The following is a 19118-nucleotide window of genomic DNA, read 5'->3' as shown; positions in this document are numbered from 1 at the left end:
AAAATTTCAATTTCCGTCGCAAATTTGTGACGGAAAAAAAATTCGTCACAAATAATTCGTCGCAAAATTCATCGCAAATTAGCCACGAACACTATTCGCCGCAAATTAGCCACGAACACTATCCGTCGCAAAATTCGTCGCAAATTTCATCGCTAAATTCGTTGCAAAATTCGTGGCAAAATTCGTCGCAAAATCTATTGCAAAATTAGCCACGAACTTTATTCGTTGCAAAATTCGTCGCAAATTTCGATGCAAAATTCATCGCAAAAGTCGTTGCTAATTATTCGTCGCAAAATTTGTCGCCAAATTCGTGGCAAATTATTCGTTGCAAATTATTCGTCACTAATTATTCGTCACAAATTATTCGTTACAAAATTCGTCGCAAAATTCGTCGCTAATTATTTATCGCTAATTATTCGTGACAAAATTCATCGTTAATTTGCCAAATTTTTTTTTGGTCAATAATAGCAACGAATTTTTATTAATTATTTAGCGACGAATTTTATTAATTCTTTAGCGACGAATATTGTTTAGGGACGACTTCGATTTTAAATCTAATTAATAGCAAAATTAATTCCTACAATTTATATTTATCATTGATTAAGCACTTAATAACATCAAAATATTATAATAATATGAAAATGAAATACATTCATCTGCATTTTCCACAAGAATGACATATATATTTTTATTTATAGTACACATAATTAGAGAATAAATAATCTTGAGCACTTTAAAGCACTTGCTTAAGCAACCTCAGGGTGGCAATTCTTTCCAGGGCGAGGAACATATTGGGCCAACTGCACTTCTGGCACTGAAGATGCTGAAGCAAAGCTTATCCCCGATTTGTATGAAAAGATACTTCCAATCTTGCGCCCACTCTGCTTTCTCCTATAAGGTTTGCATGAAGTGCTTCATCACCTCCTCCAAAGAAGTGACATTCACTTGTTGACATACAATGCGATACTCAAAGTCCCACAAGCCCAGAGAAGAAAGTGAAATACCTACAATTGCCAAAATTTCGCATCCAAAATTAAAAGGATTGCACTTAGAACATTTATATATCTTTAGGCCATGAAAGCAATTGCTAGAAATTTCTGGTGACACATTTTCAGTCTAATTGATCCTCTGAAAGAGCAAATTAAGAAGCCTAGATTAACGGACCTACCAATCAATATGCACACCGCACAAGGTTAGATTGGCTCTCATTGTACAATGATGTGTAATAATCCTCTTCTCTAATGTCCAGTGTATCCCGCCTCAAAGTAACCAGCAGGGAAAGTGAAGAGAGCAGGAAGATGTGGATTTAAGTTAAAACTCTTCGACATGCCGAATTGTAATTGTACACATATGCAAGAGAACTCACAATTCTAGGTGGAAGTGCAAGATCAGCAGCTCTTCCCTTTTTTGTGCGTCTCAGCAAAATGTTTTTCAAAATTGTGTTTTAGTAATATCATTGCTCGCCTTCTGCCAACAGCATTTCCATGTGCTTGTATAGGATTCGCTATATACTAGATAGAATATATACTCCATATCAGAGTTCAAATGAAAACATTCCATATGATTTGCCCAAAAAAAAAAGAGAGAGAGGCCAAAGGACCAATGAAAATGCAACTCACTCGATTCCACCAACAAAAGTGCCGTACAGAACTGTGAGAGCATTCAGGACATTGTTTTGAGGAACTGCAAATGAACAACAGACTTACAAAATAGGTAACAAAGGAAAAATACATTCACTGAACTCAGTGCATGCAATCAGCAGGTGAAGCTCTAAGACCAATCGATAAAGTTAATGCAGAAAACAAAGAGTGAGATTGCATTAACTAAGATAATGAAAGTGAAGTCAACCCAGACAACAATTCGTAGAAAACGGACCCGAAAAGTTTATTGCAGGACAATGTGATTGACTACAGAAGGTGAATAACAATTAACCACTCGTATAAAATAGAAACTTACAAGAGAGTAGAGCTCCCCAACACGATTTTGAAGAGGTGTTCCACTTAAAGCCCATCTGTATGAAGACTCCAGTCCGAGAACTGCTTTTGCAGTATTACATCGCCTATCTTTGACAAAGTGAGCCTACATTGACAAATTTGCTACAGATTTTATTTGCGACGGATTTTGTTTTCGTCGCAAATTTTTGTGACGGATTTTGTTTCCATCGCAAATTTTGTTTCCATCGCAAATTTGCGACGGATTTTTTTTTCCGTCGCAAATTTGTAACGGATATTTTTTTCCGTCGCAAATTTGAGATGGATTTTGTTTCCGTCGTAAATTTTTGAGATGGATTTTTTTTCCGTAGCAAATTTGCGATGGATTTTTTTTCCCGTCGCTTTCCGTCGCAAATCTGCGATGGAATTTTTTTTCCATCTCAAATTTGCGACGGACTTTGTTTCCGTCGCAAATTTGCGACGGATATGCGACGGATTTTTTTTTCCATCGCAAATTTTTGCGACGGATTTTTTTTCCCATCGTAAACTTGTGACGGATTTTTTTTCCGTCGCAAATCTGCGACGGATTTTTTTACCCGTCGCAAATTTTTGCGACGGATTTTTTTTCCCGTCGCAAATTTGCGATGGATGTTTTTTTCCGTCACAAAGATTTGCGACGGATTTTTTTTTCCGTCGCAAATTAGCGACAGATTTAGCGACGACCTTTTAAAAAAGAATTAAAAAATTCAATAAAAAAAGAAAATAAAAAAAGAGAAATAAAAATTAAGAAATTTGATTTTTAAAAAATAAAAATATTTAAAAATTCTTTTATTTTTTTGATCTAAAATAAAGTCATGAGATTGAAATCATTTTCCAATGAAATCCAAATATCAGAAAATGATTTCCATCGTATATCACCAAATAAATGAAAACTAAGCGTATTCATAGAAAATGATTTTCCGGAAAACACTTTCCTTTATCATTAAGTTTTCCGCAAAACAAACGTATTCTTAGAGTGATTACCAACTTCTCCTCTATCAAGTTTACCATATTGCATTATCAACTCCTAATTGAGTTACTTACCAATGTTTATTTTCAATTTTTTTGTACACCAACTTCTCTAATCTCTAACCAAACAAAGCTTCTGTCATTGTTTACGAACTTTTATTTACATTTCTTACCAATAATTTAAATTTACCGAGTATTATATGAAACTATCAGCCTAGCTTTCTTTGCGTGATTTGGGTAAATTTTCTCCAATCAAATCAATTAGTTTTGGATTACCAAATCTCAATTGAGTTATTAGCTTTTATTTGTTATTTTCTCAAATTTACTAGCTTTTTATTAAGTTGCTACTTTTATTTGCATTGGTTTCCAACTTATTAAATTTATTGGCTCTTTTAGAAATTACTAACTTTTATTAGAGTGATTACCAACTTTTTTCGATCAAGTTACTAACTAGTTTTATGTTACCTTCTTTTATTTGAGTTACTTACCAATGTTTATTTGGTTTTCTATTTTGAAATGATCGACTTTTCTTATCTCTAACAAAAATACGTTTCTAATTTTCTACAAGCTTTGAATTTACCTTCTATTACATGAAATTATCAACTTTTTGGTGTGCCTCATTAACTTTTGCCCAATTAAGTTACCAATTAGTTTTGGATTGTAAACTCTAGTTTGAGTTGCTTACCCATTTGGTTTTTTAACTTACCAATTTTTATATTGAGTCATGCTTCTTTTTGCATAACTTACTAATCCAATTTTACGATTTAATACCAATTAATTTTCTATTACTAACTATTATTTTATTTAATTACTAAAATTTATTTAATTTTTTCGTCGCTAAATTTGTCGCTAATTAGCGACAAATTTTTTTTCCGTGGCTAAATCTAAATCCATGGCTAATTTTCCGTGGCTAAATCCTTTTTTTGACTGTTTTTCGTCGCAAATTAGCGACAAATTTTTTTCCGTCGCTAATTTGCGACGGATTTATTTTCCGTCGCAAATATGCGACGGATTTTGCGACGAATTTATTTTCCATCGCAAATTTGCGACGAATTTATTTTCCGTCGCTAGTTTGCGACGAATTTATTTTCCGTTGCAAATTTGCGATGGATTTTGCGACGAATTTATTTTCCGTTGCAAATTTGCGACGGATTTTGCGACGGATTTATTTTCCGTCGCTAATTTGCGACGAATTTTTATTTCGTGGCAAATTCCGTCGCAAATTTGCGACGAATAATTTTTGTCGCTAATTTGCGACGGAAAAAAAAATCCGTTGCAAATTTCGTCACAAATTAGCGACGAAAAATTCCCCGTCGCAAATTTTCGTGGCAAAATCCATGTTTTTTTGTAGTGCAACGGTCACGGTTCAAATCCAAAAACAATCTAACGGTCCACAAAAATCCTAATTAAATATTAGGAAAAAGGGCCAGAAGATATTAAATAAAACACACTACGAGGGACATCTACTAGTCCAAATCCGCACCTCGTCAAAATTTCACTTTTCGCATAACCCATGCAATATCGAGGCTGGCCACAATAATATCGACAACATCCAATTAAATTCGTCCTGGAACTCCGAGAAATTCAATACCAAAATTTAGGCTCTAAATAACGGCCAAATTCGATCGAATACGATTCTAGCGAAATCTCAATTTTAAAAACAATAACCGAGAGTTATCAATTCCCGGGCGAGATTTTACTATAAGCACACTGACGAATTACACGTTTTATAAATCCTAAAAATGGGCCGAAATTCGGAATGTCACACCCCTCCAAGTGACTACCTCACCTGTCGAAAATACCGTACCTTTTGACGCCTCCTACCAATGTTGAGCGTTTCCTTCCAATTGATATTCTGCCAGTGTAACCTTATCAGCATCATTACAGCGTAAAAGATTGTAAATTTTCTCTATTCCAACTATCCACGTATTTGCCTCACTTGGGTCTCCTTTACCAAGGAAGCGAGTCGGCTTCAACTTCAGAAACTGCTCAACTAGTCCTTGAATACGGCGGTCACCGCCACCTTCTGCTGCTGCCTATTGTTGAGCCTACCTTTTAAACAGAGCTTCGACATTCGCCAATGCTTGCAGAATTCCATCCACCCGTGGATCCATTGCTGGTGGTGCATTTGCTCCCCCTAAAGTTCCTGTTCCATTTGAATTTCCAGCTCCACCAGAAGTTCCTACCACTCCTGAAGTCCCTGCTTCGCCTGTTGGTTCTATTTCACTCACACATCGTGTTCTGTCAGAAGGTCTTGTTCCTGTTGCTCTTCTCATCCTAAACTACTCTGCACATTGATCATCAATCACTATAGATGACCAATGTTATTAACCAACTCATATGTAACAAATGTTACTAAACCTCATTAGTAACGCTACCATATTACGTAAGTAATGGATACGTCACTTCACAACAACAAGCACACACGTATGTAGTACTTTAAATCACATGCTTATCCTAATTGCCCCACTTGCATACCTTATCACTCCAGGGTAAATCTATCCTCTGATACCAATCAAAGCAGGGCTGTGACGTCCCAGGCTGTCACCACTAACGACAAAGGGTCTATTAACCCATATACACATGCGGAAGCTATTTATGTTTACGAAACAAGTATGCAAAGCATTTCCTTCTGAGAACATACACCAGCGCACGTTATAAAATACATTTATATACATGTACATACAGTTTAGAGTCTGGGTACAGGCGAGTTACTATACAAATATACAAACCAAAAGAAAGTCGCCCCTGGGAGGTTAGGTCCACTACTCCGCCTACACATCAACCCCCACATGCTCCCCTGCTCTAACACTTAGGTGACCCTATCCAAAAAGGTCCGTCATTCGGGTCGTGCAACCTCAACAAAAAGGTCTTTCTTCATCTCCTCCTCCTACTCGTCATACTACTCCTCCATATCAGGATCATTGTTCGACCTTGAGTCTGAGTTAGTATCCAGAAATGGAAGCGGTTCCAAAAGCTGTCCTTGGCAGTAGATATACAACGCAACGAAACGGTATGAATCTAACCTTGGTGCAAAGCCTACGTCAACCCACAGTGTGGACACAAACTTCGCAAAAACAATGTTCGGGAACTGAGGAAATGTCACGTCCTCCCAATGGTAAGTAAAATCAACAGGGGCTCCATAACAAGCAGCATAGGTAGCGGGAGGAGCGGAAGGCATACTTACTAATCTGAAAAGATAAATAACCACGGGAGTAAGCATAAAGCTTAGCAAATAGATATCTAAAACATCGACAACACGAATTATCAAATCACCACACAAGACGTAAACATCATTTATGAATGAAATGATGCCAAAGCAATGAATGGGTGCAATGCATGTTGTACGCCAGTTATTATTTCAGCTATCTCATCAAGTATCCACACTCGTACCACGGCTACATCGGCGCGCAGATCGACCCATGCGGGTAACTTCCAGCGCGCAGACCGGACTTCCGTGGTATACCAACCACGAGCATCTCAACTCTTGAGGCATCGTCGGTGCGTAGATCGATGGCATCCAAGCCTTCCACACTTGGGCATCCCAATACTCCCGCGGGGCATCATCGGCGTGCAGACCGATGGTCCTCACCATCCATTTTCACATGATGTGATGAGTGCACATGAGTCTAACAGAAGCATATTAATAACCATCCACATATGTGGCATATTAATCCAACCAAGACACAAACGATATAGTCCAGAGCATAGACAACATAATAGCATCGTGTGCAAAATCACCATCTCATATGAGCTATCTATCATCACACAAATCAGCTAATGCAAAATCACATCGTCGCCGTCCATGGGCTCAGTCACCAGTAGCACCGGCCTACAACACAGACGTTTCTCATGCCGCCATACCGCATCGCGAGCCATCCTAGCGCTACATCCCTATTCCGCGGCCACCTCGCGCCGTTAAGCGGCTCGGCTCAACCCAAGCCACGGCCGCCCTTTTTAACTTTGTACAACCATTCAATCTCACCACGTGTCATCCCGACATTCGAACAACACCAACAAACAACCAGAAAATCGCATCATCCTAATTTGCGCATAACCTTAGCACATGTCGATTGAGCCACCCAAGCTCGTTTTCAATGATCCGTCACCATCACGTGATATCCCAACACCCGTACGTCCTCGGGAAACCAAAAAGTCGAAAACTTTCCGAACCTTTCAATGCGAGACCCAAAACCCATCTCAAAAGATCAAAAACTAATCATCTCGGGCGAAAAGACGAACGTGAAGTCGAGGAATTAGAATCTACTTGCCTCGAGGATGATCTTGTCGAAGAATCGTAGGAAGTCGAGCTGATTTTCCTCTTGCGCGGCCACGAACCGTCCAAAATGAAGAAGAAAGAAGAAGAAGAGAAGAAGAGAAGAAGATGCAGAGAAAATGAAGAAGAAGAAGAAAAGCCTCTGTTATAAAGGCAAATTTTCGAGCTGAATATTCAAGGGAATGTTCTGATGCCTTTTTTTTTTCGAATTTTTTTTTTCTGCGGTCCCAATCTCCTATTATCGCACTTAATCCACAGCCATTGATCTTCACTCAAAACCTTCAATAAAATAAAAATCTTGACTAAAGTAGCAAAAATTTTCTCCGTGCCAACACGGGACGATACAAAAAAAATCAGGATGTCACTGTAAGCCATACTTTCTTAATTAATAAAAGCTCCTTGCAATTTCCTTACTTGTCTTCAATTGTCTATCCAAGCATTGCTCCAGGAATTCGCATCTTACAAAATCCTTGCGGTTTCAAAGCATATTTGAATCTATTAGCTTTTGATTTGAAGTCAAATTTGATACTTTAATTTGTTATTGATCGATTTTTATTGTACTTCAATCAGTAAAATCGTTGAGCTTCTGACGACCACAACGTAACAAAAACACCAGTAGCAGATTCAGATTATTAGCCTCGGAGAAGTAAAGCAAAACCCATGAAAAGGAAATACTCCCGTCAAGAAAAAGACATAATTCAAATTATTGTCTTCTTTTCTTTGTTTCCTTTTTGAGAGGGATAGAGAGATACTCGAGTTTCGTTAGGAGGCAATGGACATTTTTACGTACTACTTTCTTGACTCTTGTTACAATAATGAATGGTTAACGATATCTAAGATGTTAATTAATCCAATATGTAACTAGAAGCTATGAGAACATAACTGACAAAGTTTTTAATTTGTACTCTTTCACGACAAAGTTCTTGAACTATTTTTATACTTTTATCGGATTGTTTTCAATTACCGGCATCTAGTCAACAACGTATGCGCTAAACGATTCCCTTCAAATTTCTCGTTATGGAACAACCTTAATTTGGCCACGCAAGCATGAAGGACGAAATATCTTTGAACATTAGAAAACGCGAAAAATAAATAAGGAAAAATATAATTAATACAGAGTTGAACAGGTATAAGGAGAGTCTTTGAGGATGCAACTGCATCTAATTAAGGCAAGCTGCAACATCCATCAACACAGCATGCCTTTCCTAACGAGTCAGCAACACCTGCAAGGCTGCAACCTACAAATATACACACCCAAATGACCACTTTTATGAATTCCAGAAAATAAAAAACATTCTCAATTGCTAAAAGGAATATATATCAATTATCAAGTAGACACCTACCCGATTGAGGAAAAGCAGTCTGCTCCGCTCCTTGAAATGGAGCAGCAGCTAAAGATGGAGTTTCCCTGAGGACAAAGGCTATCAGTATCAATACAAGCCGTGAATATGTTGGAAAAATGTTAGATAATATGATAAAATAACAATTGTCGAAAATTTGTTGGAAAATATGAGAAAATAAGAATAACTATTTGAGGCGTGCAAGCACTGTCCTTAAGGATAATTCAACCCCTCAGAGTACGAAACTCGATGCGTAAAGCTCTAGCAGCTATCCTCTTAAGATACAATAGACCTTCTTCTATACTCTGCACTGAATATTAGAAGGAACAGGAACACCGTTATGTGATAACCTAGCAAGGAAAGAAAAGATTTGAGAAGAAAAGGATATATTCTTCATAATTCTGTGTATATATTTTGATTGCATTTTGAAGTTCTATTTTAAGAGTCGTTAAGAAACCGTTATAAAGCCATTGTAAAATAATGGTGGGTTTATGAAGAATTAAATCAAACATTACAAAGCTGTTACAAAGCTGTTGTACGCCCATTGCAAAAACCGTAATAAAATTATGGCTTTATGGCGGTCATAAATTCTAATATATATTTCAAAACTGCTAAAATATCTAGCAATCCCCCACATATTTCACAAAGTTTTGAAAAGAAAAAATTAGAATAATGCTGGGTTAGTGGAGAGTAATGCATCGGAATTGGTGCTTGTTAGGTTATGAACCAGCCCTATAAAGAATGAAATATAATTCATGAAATCATTGATGAAGTTTGAAACTTCTATTAGCCAAGAATTTCTTTTGTGAATCATAAATTTCACCAATCACATTACACTCCCACAAGGTTTGTTGTTCAATGCGGTTTTGCACTAATAGACCATGCGCGTGCTTGGTTTATTCATAAGTGCTCTAAAGATTATCGCCAATAATTCTCATAGGAGCAGCCCCCACTCCACACTTATATAGGTGATTCCATCAAGTGTATTCTGCAGTTTAATTCACCACCAATAATGTCTATGGAATTTCATTAAGAGCTTAGCTCAGCCTCTTTTTCCTTGCAGGGACATGATTTTTTAATAGTGCATCACAGATCAACAAGTGACTTATTATTACTCATATGAATCTAATTCATGGGATCGCCAATCACATAGGTTAGGTTACTATCACTGTTGATAATCCTCAATTGGCTTAAGTCTTATTCCCCTCAATGAATAGTCAGCGGATTGGCCAAAATTACTTCTTACTTTTACATAATCGATTGACCTACTTCCATCTTTTAGCAGTTGCTATAGCACATCACGTCTCAATCGGATGTGTCTCTTTTTATCATTCAAAATTTCAATTTTTGCATTGGCTAGTGTTACTTGGCAATTACTACGCCTAGACACAGAAGATGTATTCTTTCACTTAGCCATAATATTGGCTTGGGAATGACCACATCAATAACGTCATCAGATCATTTGCCATATTAGCAGGATCGTCATTTCCCCCACAATTTTTGATTGACTAATTTCCAAGTTACAGCATCTCCACCAAGGATTAACACATATCTTATAGCAGATTTTGTCTCATCTGAATTCGAGATCCAGTTAACGTCACTGTATCTTTCCAATATAGTTGGAAATCCACTATGTAAGATGCCATATTTTTATATCCACGTGGTTGTAGAATTACAACTCTGAAATTTATTTGACCTTCATAACTTTCTATTTGGTCCACATGTTTTGCTCATTCAGTCTCACACACGTAAAACAGCATACGGAATTCTCATACAACAATTTACATGACATTAGCAAGGATAACTAAATTAATACCACGTTGTTCATTTCCAGAAATCACTTCACAGATTGCCAGTCAACAATTATCATTAATTAAATTCTAATCAAATGACCGAAATATGAGCAACACAAAAGGATGGCAGGCAGCAAGTTCGAGAACATCCTACAATGTAAGTGCCAACGAAAAAACAATAGCAACAACACATGACGTATATCATCTCCTGAACAAACCATTTAACATGCACTAAAATGGATGGAAAATGCCTTCACAAGATAAAAAGTCAAAATGCTAAAGATAGAACATACAGAAATAATTGCCAACTGCCTATGAAGTAATTTCGAATGGCAAAACCTGAAAAAGCGTCTTTAATTATCTGATGCAGCGCATAATGTTTAAAAGAAAATACTATATTTCTATCAACGACTAAAAACATCCTCTCGATGATAAAAGTAAATGCTTTTACTTTTGACAGGTTGACATCATGGAAATATTTATTGACTGCGCAAACATGGATCCACGTTAAAGCCATCACTTCTCCAATTTAGGATTGACCAAAATGTAGTCTAAGACCAAGTAAATCTTTTAACATCGTCATAAACATTCATCAGTATATAAAAAACACCATATACATACATGTATCAACATTCCAAAGGAAAAGAGAAGAGTAAGCATGTACATCTTTATCCCCTTCTCCTGCTTTGAATCTTCAATCCTATCTCAAACTCATTTCAAAAAACATTTGACTAAATGAATAAATTCCCGAAAAGGTCTATCTCAATGACTGACTGAAAGCTCATCAACTCTTTCTCCCGTCCCAAATCACAGTCTATCCTCGGACTTTTGCCGTGTCATACAAAAACATCAATTAGGGAATAACAAAACTAACTAGTGAAGCATTTCAATTTTGCCGTCTTCATGTCTATTTCACCAGCAATGTATTGTGCCTTTTTTAGCTGTTTCGTGCTGAAACTGATTACCATTCTTAACAGCTTCCGTATGCAGGTATATAGTAAATAAGCTCATATTCTACCCTAGAAGAATATATGAACTGTCACTTGAGCAAATAGTAACTGATAGTATCATGAATACATCTTAAGGCAGAAGGCGCAGCCGCATCTCAAAAGCAGTACATATAACAAAGGCATGCACATGTGCAGCCAGTAAAGGGATACGGCGCTTAATTGCAAGCGTGAAACACTACAAAAATGCGAGAAAGAGGGCATGCTCCCAGGGATTCTCAAAGACTCGCCAAAACAGAATTGGAAGGCTCGATCGGTTGCAGCAGAATCGCAAGAATCGTTCTCCTTGCGGCGTGAAAAGACACAAACGATACCATTGTTGCAGCAATCCAATTTATAGCCCAACAGAATGATCTAGTTCACTTACAGAACAATAGCTATATATCCACAACTTTCCAATGAAGGCCACAGCTAGATTGACAAGTCGTCCAACTCCAAGGTGTCTAAGTAATTTCACGTCCCAGTGACATCACTTGTACTCTATAAGAAATTGGATTATATTAGAGTTATTATTGGAAGATATATTTGAAGATCCTGATTAAGGACTGATTGATTAGATAAATCTGTGATTGATACAGTGAATAGGAAATTCATAATTCTCTGTATATTATTTCTCTATTTACTTACATTCTTAGACTATAAATACATCAATGTAATTGTATAGAATTAATATATATCAAAAGGTTTTTCCCTTCCATTTTCATGGTATCAGAGCATGGTGATCATTGAGCCTGTCTCTTTTTGTCGGCTGCCACCAGCCATCCGTCCATTTCTCCTTCAGATCAATCGTTTTTCATTCGGTTTGCTTCGATTGATTTTTCTGGGCACCGTCTTTTTTGGATTGGTTATCATGTCCGAACAAAACTGCCGAACCGAACAAGACTCTCGAACTGAGGAACTCTCCAGCTAGACATCAGATCATGAACGGACCAGCAGTCCGTTCTTCCTCCATGCCTCGGATAGTCCAGGTTCGAATTTAGTCAGCATGGTTTTGACAGGTGACAATTATAACAGCAGGTCACGAGCCATGACCATTGCTTTATCCGCAAAGAACAAAATGGGCTTCGTCACGGGAGATATCCCGAAACCCCAATCAATCGACACCACATATGCCCCATGGGTTCGCATCAACAACACGATACTATCATGGATCCTGAATTCCATCCACCAAGATCTTGTCCCAACCGTGTTGTACACGGAATCTGTTGCGAAAGTATGGACTGATCTTCATGAACGTTTTTCACCATCTAATGGTCTCCGCATATTTCACCTCGAGCATAAAATATGCACTCTTGAACAAGGTGAAGATGACATCACTAGGTATTATTTACCTCGGTGTATTAGTCCCTGTTGTTTTGGTTGACTTCTTTGTCACTTGTTGTATAGTTTTTGTCACGCCCCGCACCCTACGAGCGCGCGGTCATCCCTCGATGGTCGATCATTGAACGCGACGTCCCAGGACGCGTCGCCGACCCCAACGAAACACCCAACAATAAGGGCAAGCGGAAGCGAAACTAATTAACCCAGACAATAAACAATGACAAAGGGATAGCACGAAACAATAATTGCATACCAACATAAGGTAGTCACTATACAAAACGATAACTCGGGCTACCAATTTAGAACCACAATTTTCAAAAGGGGGCGGTGGTTGACAAGCTTATCTCCTCTACAAAAGGTAATCAAAAGACAGGGTAAATGATCTATTCTTCAATCCTTGTGGTGCTCTGGCGGCATCTCCGAATCGATTACGGTCGCGGATCTGAAATGGTTATATAATAACCGTGAGAACGAGTCTCAATAAGCAACCCCCTAAACCCCACGTAGGCCAATGCGTACCCAGACAAGTCAGACATGCAATCTACCCCATAACATATAAAATTCACATCATTGTACTTACCTCGTCATCAAGCCCATGCCAACTCTACACGTTAGTCGTCACGTGATAAGGCAATAATAGTAATTAAATAACACATCACAAATCGCTCAAACACCAACCATGCTTTCACTCAATCACTCCAACTAATTCAACCAGACAGTTCAATCACACTCAATTCGCATGCGTGGCCGAGCAACTTTCTCACGACCTCCCAGGTCCTTTCACACGGCCCGCGTCAACACGCCTCGGGCCAGCCCTCGAGATCAAGCCGGGCTCGGTCCCGCGTAACCACGCCTCGGGACATTTCTCTCGACCCGCGTAACCACGCCTCGGGTCATTACTTGCCTTTCTAGCCACACCCGCGTAACCACGCCTCGGGTTGGCAGCCTCCAGATCAAGCCGGGCTCAGTCCCGCGTAACCACGCCTCAGGACATTTCTCTCGACCCGCGTAACCACGCCTCAGGTCATTACTTGCCTTTCTAGCCACACCCGCGTAACCACGCCTCAGGTTGGCAGCCCTCAGATCAAGCCGGGCTCAGTCCCGCGTAACCACGCCTCAGGACATTTCTCTCATGCACATGCACCACCATACAATCTGTCATCTAACACGTCGTACATTTCACAATCAAATTACCAAGCTCACACCAATGTCAATCTGACACACTCTAACAACCAATTTAATTCACACTCCCCACGTCGGTCCACCGACCCGACATTCATGTCGGCACATTCAAATAATCCAATTCACCCACAAGCGCCACGATAATTCAGTCAGGCATATTTATCTCAGTCAATCACTAAATCAGCCGCACAATTATCGCCACAATAATTCACCAATTAAGCACAATCAGTCTAATTAGCCCACGCCTAATTAAATTCCTAAGCCGGTACTAAATTTCACCCTAAACAAGTCTAAAAATACCCAAAGTACTAGGTAGGGTTTAGGAAGTCACTTACCTAAGTTTGGCCCGGGAAAAGTCGGCTCGGGCCCAAAATGGCCCGGTGAACGATCTCGGATCGGGCGCGGGCGCGGGCCAACAGCGCGGTGGCCGGCCAATGCGGGCACAATGGCCGATCGGCGTGCCAGGCGCGCGGGCGCGATGGCCGTGCGGCGTGCCAAGGAGCGCACGGGCGAACGGACGGGCGACGCGCGCTGGTCGGACGGGCACGGCGCCGGCGAGCTCGGCCACGGCGCTCGGCCATGGGCACGGCCCTCGGCCACGGGCACAAGCACGAGCACGGGCGCGGAACGGGCACGGCGACGGGCGCGCGGCTTGGTCGCGTGGGCGACGAGCCGGCTACGACTGGCGGGCTGGTCGGTCCGGCTGGTGGCTGCCGGCGGCCGGCCGATCGGCGGCGACGGCGACGAGCGGCGGTGAGCCGGCCGGGCAGGCGCGATGGAGGAACCGGCCGGCGAGCAGCAACGACGGGGCGGGCTGGGCGACAGACGGCGGCGACTCGCAGCAGCGGCGGTGGACGGCACGGAACTGGGACGAGCTCGGGATCGGCGAGCTCCCAGTGCGCGAACAAACGAGCGGCGAAGGCGACGGGCTGAGCTCCGCGGCGGCGAGCTGGACGGGCGGAGCAAGGCGGCCGGGCTGGGCGGCAGCGACGGGCCGAGACAGTGGGGCGGCGAGCCGAGCTCGCGCGCTTGGGAAGGAAGGGAGGCGGCGTCGGGCGGGCTTCCGGGCGACAGCGGCGGTGCGGCGACGCGCGAGGAAGACGGCGGCGGCGCTCGGCATCAGCGGGCTCGGGCGGCGGTCGGTAGGCGAAGCGGAGCGGGGGCGAAGCGGAACCGGCGCCGGCGAAGAACAAGGAAAAGAAAGAAGAAGAAAGGAGAAGAAGGAAGAGAGAAGGGAGGAGAGAGAAGAAGTGTGTCAGGGGGGGTTGGTCTGCATGGGTATGGGCAGATGGGACGCAAGCAGGGGGGAAAACGTGCGCGTCCGGCGACCAGAGAGGGAAGAGAGAGGGAAAGAGAGAGAAAGGGAGAGAGAGGGAGAGAGAGAGCAGGACAGACGTGATAATGGGGGGGGGGAGTGCGTGCGCGGGCAGAGGAGAGAGAGGAGAGAAAAATTTAAATGTTCAATCATATAAATAATGCGATTAAACGGCCCATAATAAAAACTGACAACGATTTATCGGTCCAAATTAAACCTCGAATATAATAAGGGACAAAGGCCAAATCAATTAAATCAAACTATAGCGAGGGAGGTCTACTAGTCCAAATTTGCACCTGGTCAAAAACTCCCCTTTTTCCATCATTGCTGACAATCTCAACGCTGGCTATGATAATATTGATACCGTCCAATTTATTTCGTCCTGAAACTCCCGAAAATCGACTGCCAAGTTCGGGGTCTAAATAACGGCCAAATTCGATCGAGTGCGATTCTAGCGAAATCTCTATTTTAAAAACGAGAACCCGAGAGTGATCAGTTCCCGGGCGAGATTCCATTATAAGCGCACTGACGGATTACACATTTTATAAATCCCAAAAATGGGCCAAAATTCGGAATGTCACAGTTTTGGCTAAGCCTTCTTTGACCGTATTCGGACATCTTCATGTCCTAATCGGGTCGGAGTCTGGTGTTGGCTCTATATTGTATATGGTGGTTTGAAAAGTAATACATATCCTTACCTTTACCAAAAAAAAAAAAAACATCACTAGGTATTACAATAATTTGCGGCGTTATTGGGATGAGTTGAACAATTTGGAACCCTTGCCGAATTGCTCTTGTGAGGCAAGGACATTGTTTGTGACGCAACTTGAGAATCGACGTCTTTATCAATTCTTAATGGGTTTAAACCCAAGGTATTCCAATGTGGTCAGTCAAGTTCTGCTCATGAATCCATTACCCACTGTTGCGCGGGCTTACTCACTTACTCTTCAAGACGAATCTCAACTCCATGTTCACTCGACTCATTCCTCTACTGAGAACACACTATTAACATATGGTTCAATGCGAAATATCCCACCTCAAATGGATTTGTCACTCTCGGTTCCGTCCCATAAGCACATCGAGACAGTTAGTGCTCATCTTGCAAAATGCGGTCCTCCATCACGTGCCCGTGAACATTGTGCCCATTGTGGTATACCAGGCCATTCCCGTGATGTTTGCTTCCGCCTCCATGGATTTCCCGCAAATTATAAGGGATGACGTCGTGACCAGCCCCCTACCAAGCCCTCGGACAACAAGCCTGTCACCAATCCTGAGAGCTCCTCTTCCGCGTCTCCACCACCATTCACCAGTGAGCAATATAAACAAATCATACGATTACTACAAGAGGTAAACATTCCTAAGGCAAATCTCACAGGTACTGTTCTTGACTTGAATTCTAATTCATTAAATTCTTCCACTTGGGTTATTGACACCGGAGCCACGAATCACATTACACATAATCCTGAATCAATTCAATATGCACAAGCATACCCAAAACCTTTTCCCACTGTTGGCATACCTAATAGGGTTGGAGTTCCCGTCACTTCACACGGCTCGGTATCTCTTACGCCGACCCTCACCCTTACTGATGTTCTTTGTGCTCCAACCTTTAAATTTAATCTCCTATCCATTTTCAAAATTACTCAACACTTAAATTGCTCAGTTATTTTTTTTTTGCCTCTTATTGCTTGTTCAGGACCTCTCGACGAAGAAGATCATTGGTCGGGGCCTTCAACGTGGTGGTCTCTACTACTTGGAGCTCCCTCCCGAACGCGCTGCTTTATCCGCCCATTCGTCTATTCACAGTTTATGGCATGCCTGTCCGAGGGTTTGACGTCCCTTTTGATAGAGTTGGGGATTGGGACCCGTCTGCTATACCTCCCCCTGATGGCGAATTGACTAGTGTAGAGACTAGTCTGGCGCAGTCTGGCCCTGCAGCACCGGGGTCTTCAGGGGCTGAGCACGAGCCGGAGCCGGAAGAGTCGCTAGCGGGAGACGATTCAATGGACGTAGATCTTGAGCCGATTCCAGAAGAAGAACCAGATGAGGAGTTCGAAGAGGAAGAGTGGCGGAGGTTCCAGCGGAGTCGGGTGATATAAACAACCCGATCGAAATCGAGGCCGAGCCGGAGTCCTCAGAGAAGCAGACAGTTCAAGGGTATTTAGATTCGGATGAGGAAGAATCATATTCTGAGTGGACGCCAAGCAGAGGGAGTAGGGGCTAGTGTAGGGGTTGTGAATAGGCTCTTTGGAGTGTACCATTTTTGTTGATAGGGTACCCAAGCTATCGATTCTTTTTGACGTCGATGGTTAATAGTGTAAAAGTCGGTGTGCTTGTGTATAATGTGGTTTGTAAATTGTGAATATTGTATAAGTTTGGATGAGCAATAGATGTGTTTTTTTTTTCTCCCTGATCACCCTAGTTCTATTTGTCCGGGTATTTGTGATTTTCGCGGGATGTTATAAAATCTCCGATAAGTTTAATTAGGTCGGCGATACCCTGGCACATCGCATTATTCGATCAGAGGAGTGTGTTACGTGCCCGATGGGGTTCGGGGCGTGACACAACCTTTTGATATTATTCATGTTGACATTTGGGGACCTTACTCTCAGTTTACTCATAAGACATGTCATTATTTTTTGACTATTGTGGATGATTTTTCTCGTTATACATGGGTATTTCTTCTCACTTTTAAGTCTGATGCTATTGATGCACTTATTAAATTTCATACCTTTGTTAAGACACATCACCAAATAGCAATCAAAACCATTCAATCTGATAACGGATCCGAATTTCTATCTTCCAAATTACAATCCTTTTTTCATTCACAAAGCATTCACCACCAGCGTAGTTGCCCTCATACTCCACAACAAAATGGAGTTGTTGAGCGCAAACATCGCCACTTGCTCAATGTGGCTCGTGCTCTCCGATTTCATTAAGCAATGTCGAATATACATGATTTCGATATTATTTCAGGTGATTGATTGGTTATCCTCACATTATGACACTGATGTGATTACCTAGCCGATATGAAAGACACAAGAAAGAATGTTGTGAAGTTGGAAAGCATTGTTGTTATCAGATGTGTTTCTTGAGAATCTACCGGGTTTATCTGCTGATAAAGAAATTGATTTCTGTATCGAATGGATATTGGGTGCATTAGTTTCTTTAAGACACCGCATTGCATGACACTTTCTGAACTTGAAAAAGAAAAGGAGACGATGTGCCTAGAATTGTTTTTTGGAACAAGATATGGCCATTAGGAATTTGTTATCATGCGTCTTGGATTAATGAATGTGCCTTCTACTTTCATGTTTTTGATGAACTGAGTATTCACAGAGTGTACAAATAGATCTATAGTGGTGTTCATCAAAGACATATTGATGTACTAGAAGAGCCTGCAGACAGACTAATAGCACCTGAGGATTTGAAGCAGTTGGTCAGTAGAATCGCTCTACTAATGTTATGGAAGTGATAAATCATGATCATTGTTATGATAAGTTGTGATCTCTAGATAGCAAGTTGGGATTTTGAGAATTACATCGTGATTGGTTGAGATAGATTATTATTTCTTGGTTAGAAAAGGAGAATTTATATTAGAAGTCCTGATACATGTCGATATTTGGTATGATAAGAATTCATCTTAGAAGTTATAAGCTTGAATTGACATTTGAGACAGAGATTTACTTATGGTAAATAAGTGCGATCAGCTTGTGAACTTCTAAATAGCAGGTTATGATCTTACTCTAAAGAATTTTTGTGGAACTAGTGGAGGCTATCAATTTGAGTTGCGGTTTTCGGTAAAATGGTAACAAGAGGTGAGTGCTTCAGTCTTTGAATTAAGAAGTAGAAAAGAGGCAACATATTTCCGGGCTTAATCAGTTGGAGAAGCACGGGGGTGTGTCAATTTTTATACTGATTTTAGATCAATTCAGTGAAACCTTAG

At 41.0% G+C, this 19118-nt stretch overlaps 2 long non-coding RNA genes across 2 annotated transcripts; both read right to left on the bottom strand.

Moving 5' to 3' along the window:
- Positions 1-600: 600 nt before the first annotated feature.
- LOC130136917 (uncharacterized) lies at positions 601-1267 on the bottom strand. Its single transcript, XR_008815611.1, has 2 exons — positions 1169-1267; positions 601-1004 (listed from the first exon to the last, which is right to left on the bottom strand). It is a non-coding gene; the product is annotated as an uncharacterized LOC130136917 (long non-coding RNA).
- A 61-nt stretch (positions 1268-1328) lies between these two features.
- Positions 1329-2081, bottom strand: LOC115664512 (uncharacterized). The gene is made up of 3 exons (XR_004003597.2): positions 1957-2081; positions 1620-1683; positions 1329-1511 (listed from the first exon to the last, which is right to left on the bottom strand). It is a non-coding gene; the product is annotated as an uncharacterized LOC115664512 (long non-coding RNA).
- Between the last annotated feature and the right edge of the window lie 17037 nt (positions 2082-19118).

Source organism: Syzygium oleosum, unplaced genomic scaffold, assembly GCF_021117445.2.
Source record: "Syzygium oleosum isolate NSW1041296 unplaced genomic scaffold, Sole_v2.1 Sole_v2.54, whole genome shotgun sequence".
Classification (NCBI taxonomy): domain Eukaryota; kingdom Viridiplantae; phylum Streptophyta; class Magnoliopsida; order Myrtales; family Myrtaceae; genus Syzygium; species Syzygium oleosum.
This window is presented reverse-complemented; position numbering and strand designations above follow the sequence as displayed.